Source organism: Muscardinus avellanarius (genome assembly GCF_963383645.1).
Source record: "Muscardinus avellanarius genome assembly, chromosome: 14".
Taxonomy (NCBI): Eukaryota; Metazoa; Chordata; class Mammalia; order Rodentia; family Gliridae; genus Muscardinus; species Muscardinus avellanarius.
The window spans coordinates 30,309,452-30,323,913 of record NC_137800.1 but is presented as its reverse complement, the minus strand read 5'-3'; positions in this window follow the sequence as shown (position 1 = coordinate 30,323,913).

The window sequence follows — 14,462 nt, the reverse complement described above, 5'->3', positions numbered from 1 at the left end:
CCAAACATCTTTCTGGATTTTGTCATTACATCAGAATCCTAGATGACTGTAGAAATTGAGAAGTTGAATCTAAAATTCATATAAAATTACATGAGGCCATAATAGAAAAGAAAATAAAACAACAACAAACCAAATGAAAACTCATAGTTGCCAGTTTTGAAACTTACTACAAGGAAACAATAATCAAAACAGTATGGTACTAGTATGACGAATGGAGATGTATAAACCACAGAATATACCCTATAGTTTAGAAATAAAGCCATACATCTATGGTCACTTGATTTTCAACAAGGAAGTCAAGACTGACAGTGGGAAGAGAGTAGTATTTTTCAAAGAATGGTACTGGGACAACAGAATAGTCACATGCAAGAGTATGAAGTTTCACCCTGACCTGACATACATAAAAAATACCTTAAATAGATTAAATCATACTTCTTTAAAGACAATAGACGGATAGACATTTTTGACCTGATACCTGGGAAAAGATTCTTAGATATGATACCAAAAACATTAGCAACAACAACAAAAACAATTGAATTGAACTTCATAAATATTAAAACCTTTTATATTTCAAAGGACACCATCAAGGAAGTAAAAAGACAATCTATATAATAGGATAAAAACATCTACAGATCATATATCTAAGAAGAGACTTTTTCAGAATATGGAGACTCCTTCTGACTCAATAATAAATATAGAAATAGTCCAAATAAAAACAAGCAAAGTATATGAATAGACATTTTTTCTAGGAAAATTATAGATGATCAATAAGCATATTGAAAATATTCAACAGCATCATTCATTCATCAGAATTACAAGAAAATACTATTTTATACCAACTAAGAGAGATAGACTTAATAGTCTAAATAATAAACATTGAAAAGGTGTAGAGATATTAAGCCTCCCTATACTGCTGATGAAATATAAAATGCTGCAGACACCTTGAAAAACAGCTGGACGTTCTTTAAGTGACTAAATGTAGATTTACTATATGAACCAGCAATTTTATTTTTACGTATGAGAAATGAAAATATGTGCTTACATAGAAACTTCTACTCAAATATTTATAGCACAATTATTCACAAAAATCAAAATATGTAAGCAATCTAAATAACAATCAACTAATAAATGGAAAACACAAATGTGGTATATACACACAATGAAATATTACTTAATCATAAAAAGAATAAAGTACTATTATAAGCCATAACATGAATCAACTTTGAAAACATTATATCAAATAAAAAAGTCATGTATGATCACATATATTATTCCATCATATCAAATATCCATAATGGAAGTTTATAGAGGCAGGAATTATGAGTTACTGCTTATGGCTGGGAGTAAGGGTGAGGGAAATATAGAGGCAAAAATTAAAGTGTATTGAGTTTATTTTGGGGATTATAAAATACTTCTAAATCAATTACAAATGTCTGTAAACCTAAAAACCACTGATTTCTATACCGTAAATGGGTCAACTATGTAATAGGTGAGCCATGTCTCAGTAAAAATGTTTTAAAAGCAAGTTCTTTGACAACTAGTTTATGTATGAACATGCAATTAAAACCTTAAGTAAAAAAAGTTTTAAACCCATACTCTATAAATACCTTCTTGTTCTATAGCACATGCCAGTTCCTCCCAGTCTTTGTAGCACATCCTGTAGATGTAGGAGATGTGGCCACAATTCATTCCTTCATTTCCTCAGGACTCTAAGGTAAGTAAGATGTCAGTGGTGTGATAATCTGAGGATCTGGGTGGATTTTCTTGCAAAGGCAAACTAGTATTTCAAGACAAAGCCCTCTCCACTTCCCCTGAATATAGTTATAAAACAAGCAACTTCTAGACTGTACTATATATGCGAGGAGAAACCTCATTTTGCTGAAGATAACATTTATAAAGACTTCCTGAAGCTGTGAGAAAAACCTTTCAATGCATCGTAGTTTATAGACTGTGCACTATATTATCCTTACTTCCCCACGAACCATGAATTTTTTTATGCAATTGAAGATATTCACTATTAGGGAATCTTCCATGTTCATTCACCACATGCTGGTATTTGGCATTCCATATATGGATGTAAGAGAGGCTAACTTTTTTTGTTTTTATTTATTGTCATGGTCTTTTCACTGAATTTGAGACAACCTACCAAGTCCTATATATCTAACATAGTAGTATAAAGCCAGGCCTGGTGTCACCTCTAATCCCAGTACTTGGAAAGCTGAGATAGGAGGATCCTAAGTTCTAGGCCAACACAGTAACTCAGCAAGTACTGTTTGAAATTAAAAAAAAAAAATTAAAAAGGCTGGGATTGTAGTTCAGAGGTAGAAAACCCCTGGGCTTAATCTCCAGTATCCTCCCCCAAGAAACAAAACAAAACAAAATTTAAACAAACAAACAAAAAACAAAAAAGCAGCTTTAATTTTCTCATTTGATCTTCTTGTATCCATAAAAAACAGCAAAGGGTTAAAAACAATTTATTTCTGACCTTTATAGTGTTCTCAGTCAGCCTTCTCTGCTGGTTGAATGGTGAGGCAAAAACTATCCACAGCTTTCCACGCTCATGAAACATAAAGCAGTTAAAAATTAATGGTCAATGTGTACTTCTTATTCATCAAGAATTTCATTTTTCTAATGTGTTCAGTTTTTTTAGGTCATTTTGTGTATACTAAACAAAATGGTTTTGAATGAATTTTCATTTTTCTGGTCACCAAAGCATCTAAATACACTGTAAAATAGACAAATGTATGTATAACACTGCCTTAGTCCATTTAGGCTGCTATAACAAAATATCACAAAAACTAGGTAATTCATAAATTACAAAATTTTATTTTTCATGGTCTGGAGGTTGAGAAGTCCAAGATCAAGGTGTTAGCAAATTTTGTATCTGGTGAAGGCTGATTTTTCATAAATAGCCATCATCTCTGTAATATCACATGGCAGAAGGGCCAAGGGATCTCTGAAATCTCTTTTATAAGGGCATTATTTCTATTTGTATGAGGTCAATCTTTATGACGTATTCACTTCCTGAAGGCACCTCCTAATTTCACCACTGTGGTGAGGATTTCAACATACACATGTTGGTAGGACATAATAGTTCACCCCACTGAACATGCCATGATACGTGTCAGTACATAAGGTGGCATGACTTTTATAAACTTGACTGATGCTCAAAACAATTCTGTAAGACATCATCATTTCTATTTTATAGAGAAAGATACAGAGAAGCAAAGTCACTTGAACAAACCTTTACAACAAATAAATCATAGAACAAGGATTCATTCCCAGCTTTGGCTAAATTTGTAGCTTTAAAATTGACTTTTTTACAGTACTAGAAATGGAACCCAGGGGCATTCTACCTCTGAGCTACACCCTCAGCATATTTTTTTATTCTTTATTTTGAAACAAGGTCTCCTTAGTTGCAGAGGGACCCACTAAGTAGCTGAGGCTGTCTACAAACCCACAATCCTACTGTCTCAGCCTCTCAAGTACTGGGATTACAAGTGTGCACCACCATGTCCAAATAAAATTGACTTTTAAAAACTATAAACTAAATTTTATATTAACTATTCAGGTTATTCAGGCTATTCAGGTTTTTCTAGCTGAAATTATTTAAAATCTGTAAATTTTATGTTCCTAGAAATGTTTTCTTTTCCATGTGATCAGAAAATTACAACAACATTATACATATATTTTATTGAACAACCCTACATACTTAGACCTTCAGAGGCTATATCATTTTTATAATTATGAAGATTTCAAATTTTTGTTTTGGATGGCTTGAAACTCATGATTGGCAATTTTTCTTAGAAACATTTTAACGATGTTTAAAAACTTCTAATTTAACAATTAAATTAACTAAGCCCCGTTAACCAATAAATATAGTGTTGTGTAGCACTGTCATTTTTTCAACTCCGTAGAGTTACAATATTGATTTTTGACCCCATGATGTCTATTTCAGAGAAATCAATTTTTCTGTTTACTTTCCACTCCTTTCCCAATGTATGATAACTATTATCCTCTATTATTTTACCTCTATATTTAATAATGTTCCACACTCTTTAAATCTCACAGTAATTTCAGCATTAAATACATGGATTCCTACTTCTCTATTCCCAAAGTGAACTTAAACCTATTTTGTTTTAGATATCCTAAATGTTTAGAACCTATACCATGAGATTTTAAAAACTCTCTTTATGCTGATATTCATTTTTGTTACATATTGTCGGATCCTAAATTTTAGTTTTACAGAGGTTATATGCAATTTGGAAATAAAAACAATTCATAAAATTTCTTCTTTATCCTGCAGTAGATTAACTATATGGTTTACATGGATTTCGAAAATGCTGTACACTATTCCTTATATTTTGTCATCTGAAGTTCTTTTTTTACATCATAATTCTTCATCATATGTAGGCCAATATCAGTTATAACCTGATGGTAATTGTCAATATAGTGAATGATTATACTCAATTATATCCTCTATCAAATGGTGTACCTCAAATTCTTTTTTTCAGAATTATTGCCAGACAGGAGAATTTATTTCAACTTCCAATTGACTTTGGGATTATCCAGATTGTCCTTTGTAGAAAACACATCATCCTCTGACTTCCTTTTATACCTTCTCTATTATTATTATTCCTAGGCAACAAATAAAAAACAATACCTCCTTGGACAGATCACTATTAGATATTTCTGCTTTCTCGATTCACATTTTAAAAACTTAGTTTTTTTGTTTTGTTTTGTTTTGTTTTGTTTTGTTTTGCCCGAAGTAGTGGCGCACGCTTGTAATCCCCGCACTCCGGGGGCAGAGACAGGAGGATCGCGCAGGTTTGAAGGCAGCCGCGCTGGCCTAGGAGACCCTGTTTCCAAATAAAAATATAAAAAGTAGGCCTGGGAGTGTAGCCCGGTAGTAGAAGGGTTTCCAGGAACCCCAGTACCACAAAACAAAAAAAACAAAAAAAACTTAGTTTTTCAAATTACATATCCTAAAATAAATAAATTTATTTATCTATTCTATATTCTTTTAATTATTGATAGAAACAAAAACAATAAAATACTAAGTTGAAGTAAAAATACAAAATAAAATACACCTGGAGATATACAGTGTAAAAGGAAAAATGATAGTGTTACAGAGTGTGTTGAATTTCAGAATAATTTTGGAAGGTTTGGCAGAATTCAACAAGAACTATATAAAAAAATAAGTCATTTGAACTTTTGAAAAACATATATTTAGAAGAGAAGTCTTTAGAGATATTCAGACTATAAAAACTATACGCATATATTTAGTATTCTTTATATCAGTAATTTAATTATGTTAGATTTTAATATTTAAAAGAAATAGAAGTTGGGCCTAGTGGAGGCATGCCTATAATTCCAGTACTTGGTAGGCTGGGACAGGAGGATTGCAGATTTGAAGCCAGCCTCAGCAACTTAATGAGACCCTATTTCCAAATTAAAAAATAAAATATGACTGGGGGGTATAGATCAGAAGTAAAATGCCTCCTGGGTATAATTCTCAGGCCCACAATAATAAATAAATAAATAAATAAATAAATAAATAAATAAATAAATAAATAAATAAATAAATAAATAAAATGATTACATAATTATGTGTATGGGATAAATGGTTCTTAAAAATCCTATAAATAAGGCTCATTAATGTGGTGAAATACTCAAAAGTTAATGTTAACAGAAGAAGTTAGGTTAAAAACAATTAATACAAGAGACTGTTACCTATATTAAAGATCAAAAGAAGATAGATATTTTGATATAGAGATTTTTCTCATACTTTTCATGTTTTATATAATCATTATAAATTAATTTTGTCATCAGAAAATTATAATTAAATTATTACAATGATTAATTGGAATTAAATTTTCTAATATTTCTTGTTAGTTTTAAATTTTATTAGCAAATTTTACATTTATTTATTTATATATTTTGAAATGTATTTGAAGTTTAATATACTTCTTCTATGCCTTCTTAACTATAGGCTTCACATATGGACTATAATAGACCTGTAACCAATTTCTTTGTGTTTGATTAATGTTAAAGAAATTAAAAAAAAATAGCTGTATTAGAATTTTGATGTGGATACCAGTGAGGAATATAATAGATAATTTAAAACATTTTTAATATAATGCTTATATATGTGTGTTTGATTATAAGGAAAATATTTATTAGAGGCATGATTATGAGATAATATTTGGTGACTTACTATAGCATATTTTTATTGCATAGAATTTTTTCATTAAATTAATCCTTATAGTTAAAAGGTTAAAAATTATATTAGATTTTCTATTTGGAGCACTTGAGATAATATAGGTAAAAATGATTATATCCTTTTTAAATTAAAAAAGTAACAATAATACTAATACTTTATTCAAATACATGCATTTTGAGTGAAAAGTCAGTTGTAATTTCCAAAATGAATTATGATAAAATATTTTAAGAAATAAATACTTAATTATGCATGTTAATCATATTCACAAAATCATTTATAAATCTAATAAATATGCATGTCATTTTCAGTTTTCTGACATAGTAGTATATATGTAATATTTAAATGATATACACTTACTTTTAGATCACCTACTGATAAAAACAGCTTTTTTAAAAATTTAGATGTAAAAAAATTTGTTGAATAACATACCATGGTGATAAATTTTTGTGTTTAAAATTAAATAGCTGAAATGGAATGTCTTGGAAAATTACTTAACATTTACTGTCAGCCTACTTTATTATATATCTTATATTTATTTTTATATTTTCACATTCTGAAGGTACTAAATAGCACATCTGTTATCTAAATATTTTTATTGAAGTGCTGCAGAAATGGAAATTGTTTCTACTCATGGATACTAAAATATCACCTGTTTCTTGTTCGTTAATTGAACTAGTAATTATTCTTGAACATGTGGGTTGGTTGTTTTCTGCCTGAAATAATTACATATTGAAGGCTATGCTAAGGCTATCAGCAGGAAGCTAACAATTGGGGTGTTGGTGAGAGGAATGTACATAACACTTCTGTGTCTGCTGCCAGATGGAGAAGCAGATGAGTGTGTAATACATGCAAAACTAACTACATGATTTCAAATCTTTTCAGCATCCATTATCAACAAGGTCAAATTTTTGAAAAATCATAATTTTCCAAATAATATACTATTAAAAATTAGCTAAAAACAGGTTACCATTTCTAGTCTATATTTTTACATCTGATCATTTTTAAATTAAATAGTCTATTTACTGTTACTAAACTATGTAATGATGCTGATATCTGTATTAATAACTAAATCATCAGATCATTATTGAAATAAAGATTACTTATTATTGTTTCTCTTTTTCATTTCCCAGAGTAAATATTTGAACAATTAAACTTGTTACAACTATTCCTCTAAAGTATAGTAAATAGGTATTTTTCAAAAACAGATGTCCATTCATTCTGTTTGTATACATGAATGTACCTATGAATAATTTCAGATAATTACTGTACTAGTTTAAGCTTCATTGTAAGAATTTGTATGAAAACATTATTTAAAACTAGTATTTAGCCGGGCATGGTGGCGCACGCTTGTAATCCCCGCGCTTGGGAGGCAGAGACAGGAGGATCGCGCAGGTTCGAAGCCAGCCTCGCGGGCTGGTTTAAGAGACCCTGTTTCCAAATAAAAATGTAAAAATAGGTCTGGGAGTGTAGTCCGGAGATAGAAGGGCTTCCAGGAACCCCAGTACCACCAAAAAAAAAAAAAAAAAAACAAAAAAAAAAAACTAGTATTTAAAACTAGTGCTATGACAACAAGAAACACTAGTTCAGATAATTCCTGGTTTTTTACCTAGTTTTTTTTTTATGATAACAAAAAATTTAAATAGAAATACATAAAAATTTTGTTACTAATACCAAAGAAGTTAATCATAACACTCAGAAAATAGGCATTTCTAGTCAAAATAATATTTGTAAATACATTTTTACACAATTGTAAATATTGCATTTTATGTTTAAAACATACATTATTCAATTGTTTAAGCCTCTATTTGTCAAATTGGGAAATGATAAAGAAACATAAATAATTGAAATTAGTGTAACAAATAAACATAATGGCTATAAATCAATTAGTGTCTCTACAGTTGCTAGAAAATATGGAAAATCCATTTATACAAGTTTAAAAAATAAAATGTTTAAATGAGTAATTTAGGGTTGTAATCAAATTTCTGTAACCACAGTTAGTAACTATTTTTTTTCTACATAATTTAAGAGAGTAAGATCCTTTAAAAATAATGATTAGTTGAAAACCTAACTAACTTTTGTCTGTTATTTCATATTTTGTTTTCTCAATAATTTTACAAATTAACACATTTAAAAGAATTGTTAGTTAATGTTTGGGGGCACACAACACATAAAGATATAATTCATGAAATCAAACACTGAAAGGGAAGTATAGTTTTATGTATTTTATTGAAGTTAAACTTGATTAAGTTCAAGTTAGAAAAGGAAATAAGAAGGAAATTTAAATGGTTCATGACAAAAACTCAACCAAATAAAAAAATATAATAATGTAGAAAATGGGGCACAATAAAAACAAGAACATGGGGGAAAAAAAAGCAAATTGATGCAAGTCCTTCCTTATTAGTAATCATTATAAATGTAAATGGACTAAAATCTTCAATTCAAAGACAGAGATTAGAAAAATGAATAAAATAGCATGATCAAACTTTCTACTACCTACATGAAACTTACATTACACTAAAGACATAAAAAGATTGAAAGTCAAAGGATAAAAAATTTATATTTTGTGCAAATAGTAAACAAGAGAGAAGAAAGAAGAGTGGTGATATAAATATTAGATGCAATAGACTTTGTTATAATAAATAACATTTGTGAGATAGAATATTAAGTATTAGTAAAAGGCTGAATACAGCGAGAAGTAAATACAATAAATATTTATATGCCTAAAACTGAAGGATGAAATAAAGTTCATACCCCATTCTTGAGAACCAATACAAAAAATCAGATAGAATACAAGGAAATAACACAATAAACTAAAAAACCTTAAATGACATAGAAAACTCTAAACAGCTACAACATATATGTTTCCATTTCTAGGATAGACTGTATGTTAGATCACAAGTTTCAATAGAATTCAAAAAAGATACAATATTAACTATATTTTCTTAACCTCTAATGATAGGAAGTTAAATTATTACAGAAGAAAAATCAACAGTTCACCAATTTGTGGGAATTACTCAACTTATTCTTAAACTATATAAAATTTTAGAAAATAAAAATAGAAAATACTTAGAAATAAATAAAAATGTTAAGTATAATATGCCAAAATTTATGAGATGCACCAAAATAGTACTAAGTTATATATGTATAATAAAATATTAACATTAAAAGGTTAAAAATAACTTAAAGCAATAACAACTTTATAATTTAAGAAACTAGAAAAATAGCAAACTAATTCTAAAGAAAGTAGAGAAAATAATAAAGATTATGCCATAGAAAATAAAATAGAGAATAGAAAAGTAATAAAAAATCAATGCAATCTAAGTTGGTTCTTTGAATATGCCAACAAAATTGGTAAACATTTAGACTGACCAACTAGGAGAAAAGAAGAAAAGACTTAACTTACTGAAATGAAAAGTGAAAGTGAGGCATTACTATCGATTTTATAGAAATAAAAAATAACTATGAGAGTACTATGAACAAGTTTCACAGATAAATTGGATAATACAGATGAAAAGGACAAATTCCTAAGAACAGGAAACCTTCTAAGACACAATAATAAAATGAAAAGTTTGAATATATCCATAACTAGAAAGGAAATTGAATCAATAATCAAAATCTTATTACAAAGATAAAGAATGGCTTCGATGGGTAATTCTACCAAACATTTAAAGAAGAAACAACACCAATCTTTCTTAAAATTTTCAAAAATATATTGAAGAAGAGGAAAATTTCCTAATTTATTTACAAGGCCAGGATAACCCTTGATCTTTGATAATGACACAAGAAAACTATAGACCAATATGTCTTATTAATATCAATGTAAAAATCCTCATAAAACACCTGCCTACAAAATTCAGCAGCATATTAAAGGATTATACACCGTGACCAGGTAGGATTTGTCCCAGGAAAAAAGTAATTTTTCAACATATAATATTTATCAATGTATGTATTCTATGATCATAGTGATGTTTGAAAAAGCGTACATGGTCATTTTAATTGATGCAGACAAAATAGTAATAAAGCAACAACTTCATGTTCAAAACATTCAACAAGCTAATGATAGAGAAGATATACAAATGGCCAATAAACTTATGAAAAAATTTCCAACATTATTAATTAATCATTAGGGAAATGCAAATGAAAATTACAATAGGATACCACTACACATCATTAAATGGCATACATTCCTTTTAAACATTTTTTGAAACAGTGTTGCTAAATTGTAAATGCTAGCCTCAAACCTAAAATTCTACTGTCTCAGCCTCTCACATACCAGGATTGTAGGCATGTTCCACCATGCCCTGTTCCCTATGCACTTTTGATGGCTATAAAATGATACAGCCACTGTAGAAAACATTAAGCCAGACATGGAGGTACACACCTCTAATCCCAGGACTTGAGAGGCTGAGACAGAAGAGAATTACAGATTTGAGGCCAGAATCAGCAACTTAGACTCTCAGCAACAACCTAGTGAGACCGTATTTAAAAACAAAATAAAAATTAAAAAAGGGCTGGGTGGGTAGTTGTAGGAAAAATGTCTTTGGGTTCAATATCCCCAGTAAAACACACACACACACACACACACACACACACACACACACACACACACACACGATAAAATAAAGATAAATTTTAATTATAACATATTTCATTAATCTTAGTTGTAGATATATACTCCTCAAAATTGAAAGCAGGTCACCTTTCCCAGCTATAATGTCTTATTTTTGAAATAGGATTCAAAATAATAAGTGCCCCATGGAGTGGTTGTGAAGCTAAAGTCAGGTGTACTTATACCATAATAAGCATTTGATCATTTATTATAATAATAAAAAGCATAGTAGGACATGTCTCAGATGCCCTGACCTCCAATGTGTGTGTGTGTGTGTGATGTTTATGTGTGTATGTGTATGTATCTGTATCTGTATGTATTTTTATATTGGTGCTGAGGACTGAACCCAGGGATACTCTACCTCTGGGCTATATCCCCAACACATTTTATCTTGTTTTTTTGAAAAAGGGTCTCATTACATTGCTGAGAATCTCACTAAGTTGTCAGGATTGGTCTCAAACCTTCAATGCTCTGTCTTAGCCTCCCAAGTACTGGGATTACAGGCATGTGCCATCACACCCAGAAACATATTTTAATAATATAAAACACAGAGATGTAGGCACTTATCATAAAGTGCACAATGGGGCTGGGATATAGCTCATTGCCAGAGCACTTATCTAGTATGCATGAGGCCCTGGGTTCAATCCCCAGCACAACAACAACAACAAATATATATATATATATATATATATATATATATATATATATATATATATGTATATATATATATATATGTACATACATACACACACACACATACATATATGATAGAGATGAAAACTAGTTAAGATATTAAAAAAGGTGATTGTATTTTTGTTGTTTTGTGATTTTACCCTGTTGGTATTATTGACTTATTTTGCAAAATTCTGAAACTACTACATGTAAACCTATCATTAATAAAACCAGCTCTCAGGTGTGGTGGTAATCCCAGCATTGGGAAGCGGAGACTGGAGGATCGTGGTTCACAGACAGCCTCAGCTACTTAGCGAGCCCATTTCACAACTCATTGAGATCCTGTTTCAAAAAATAAAAAACAAGCTAAAAAAATAGCACTACCGGTGTAGCTCAGAGGTAGAATGCCCCTGGGTTCCATCCCCAGTGTCGCAATAAATAAATAAAAAATAAATAAATAATAAATAAATAAGACTTAGCTCTGGGGGGAAAAAAAAAAAAAGTTAAACATGAAAAGACCAGCGTTGAATGATTCCACTTCTGTGATGAAGTCAAAATCATAGCGAAAGAGTATGGTGGTGGTTGACAGTTACCGGGAAGAGAAGGTAACTATCAGGGGATTTTTATTTAATAGAGTAAAGAATTTTACAATGAAAAGACTTAGGAGATGGCTAGGAGTGATGGTTGGTTGCATAATGTTATACAGATATTTAATACCACTCACCTGTTCACTTAAAATGATTAAATAGTAAGTTTTAGGTTATGTGTAGGTTATTTATGTTACTTTTCCACAATTAAACATTAGAAAAAAACGATACAAACAACCCACTTGTTTGCCTCATGGCCACACAATTTTGCAACATAAACAACTAGGTTTTGCTATTTTACCATTTTAAGCTCACATATGAGAATCTAAAAGAATATGCAGTCCTTGAATTGCAACTTATACCCTAAATCAACTAGGAAGAGCTACATGCATGTTGGTCCTGTTATTTCTCTGTGTGCTGTTTTGTGCTTTTCTATATGACCAATAAATGCACTTTAGCAACCATCTTGGTTTTGAATAAAGATTTTATAAATAAATGAATAGAAAACAATAATGTATATGTTGGTCTATGAGTCCAGGCAATGATTGGTCAGATACAGTCTTTAAGAGTTTCTAAAGCTTTTCTATACTGACTGCTTAACTGTGTGCCAGGACTTGTCCTGACGGCATCATTCATGCTAATAAAGGCCCTCAGACATGAAGAGGATCATTATCAGTCACACCCTACAAAGGAGGAAACAAAATGGAAATGAAGAGCCTTCCCTAGGCCATACACAAAGTAAAAGGCAGAGATGGAGTAGAGGAGGGCCTAGGGATTGAAGTCAGGGCCCTGTGCAGGCAGAGTAAATGTTCTACCACTGAGCTAAACCACCAGACTCTAGAGCCCATTATCTTAATTCTATCTCTTGTTGCTCTCTGAGAAGAGAGCTCAGCAAACACAATTTTCAGATATAGAAAAATGTGGAATATTTATAGAATTAAACACGTATTTTTTTCTAATGACAAATGTATGATACAAAACAAATCCAAAGTGTTTCTACACCCTTGAGTTGTAAAAAGAACTTAGTGGGTTGAAATTATACTTGAAAGCTCAGGGGTTTGGGGCATATTAGTGTTTTCCTAAGGAGGAATTTTACTTATAAATACATGCTCCCTTGGTATCTTGGGGAAAAAAGTATCTCACTGTAAGTTTGTTGCAAGATTTAGAAACATTATACTCAAACACCCATAAGTTCATAAATGGTAAACATTGTATTTTAAAGAATATAACCAACTATATTATTTACCAAAAACATTATAAATACTAAGATTTAATAAGATAACGATATGGATAAGGATTTACAATGTCAGTATTATCTAAAAGAAATTTGGAGTCATTATATCAATTTTAGACAAAGCAGAAACCAGAAAAGTAAAATTATCAGTTGCAAAATTGTGTATTATATAATTGGCCACTAGCTAATCCTTCAAGGAGATCTGACAAATTTAATCGTGTTTAACAGCAAATCATTAAAAAATCCTGGGTAAAAATCCTAAAACTGACAGAAGAAACTGACAAGCAAAATAATGGACTAGACACATCAATATCCTTCTGTCATTCATAAAAATAGAAGCATAAAATCAGGAAAGTCATAATTGTTCTGAACAACATTATCAATCACCTTGATATAATCATATCTATATAAATATTCCATGTACAAATAGCAGAATACAAATTATTCTCAAGTTTTTATGGAACAATTCCAAGATAGGTCATATTCTCTGCCATATTCACAACTTAATAAATTTAGAATAATATAAATCAGCCGGGCATGGTGGCACACACTTGTAATCCCCACGCTTGGGAAGCTGAGACAGGAGGATTGCGCAGGTTCAAAGCCAGCCTTGCTGGCTTAAGAGACCCTCTTTCCAAATAAAAATGTAAAAAATAGGTCTGGGAGTGTAGCCAGGAGGTAGAAGGGTTTCAACGAACCCCAGTACGACCAAGAAAAAATATATATAAATAAAATAATAGATTTTTTTATGGTACTGGGGTGGAACCCAAACCTTTCTACCTCCAGGTTATACTCCCAGACCTATTTTATACTTTATTTGGAAACAGGGTCTCACTAAGTTGCTGAGAACTTCACTAAATAGCTGTGTCTGGCTTTGAACCTTTGTGATCCTCCTGTCTCAGCCTCCCAAATGTGGGGATTATAAGCCTGCACCACCTTACCTGGCAGATAATAGATATTCTTATATCAAAATGAAATCAAATTGGAAAACCAAACAGAGAAATAACTAACAAATCTTTAAATATTCATCCAGACACACTTCTCAATACCATAGGAGTCAAAGGAGTACCAATAAAATTGCTAAAAATATTTTGAACTAATTAAAAAACAAATCATAAAAAATTAGATGAATGTAAC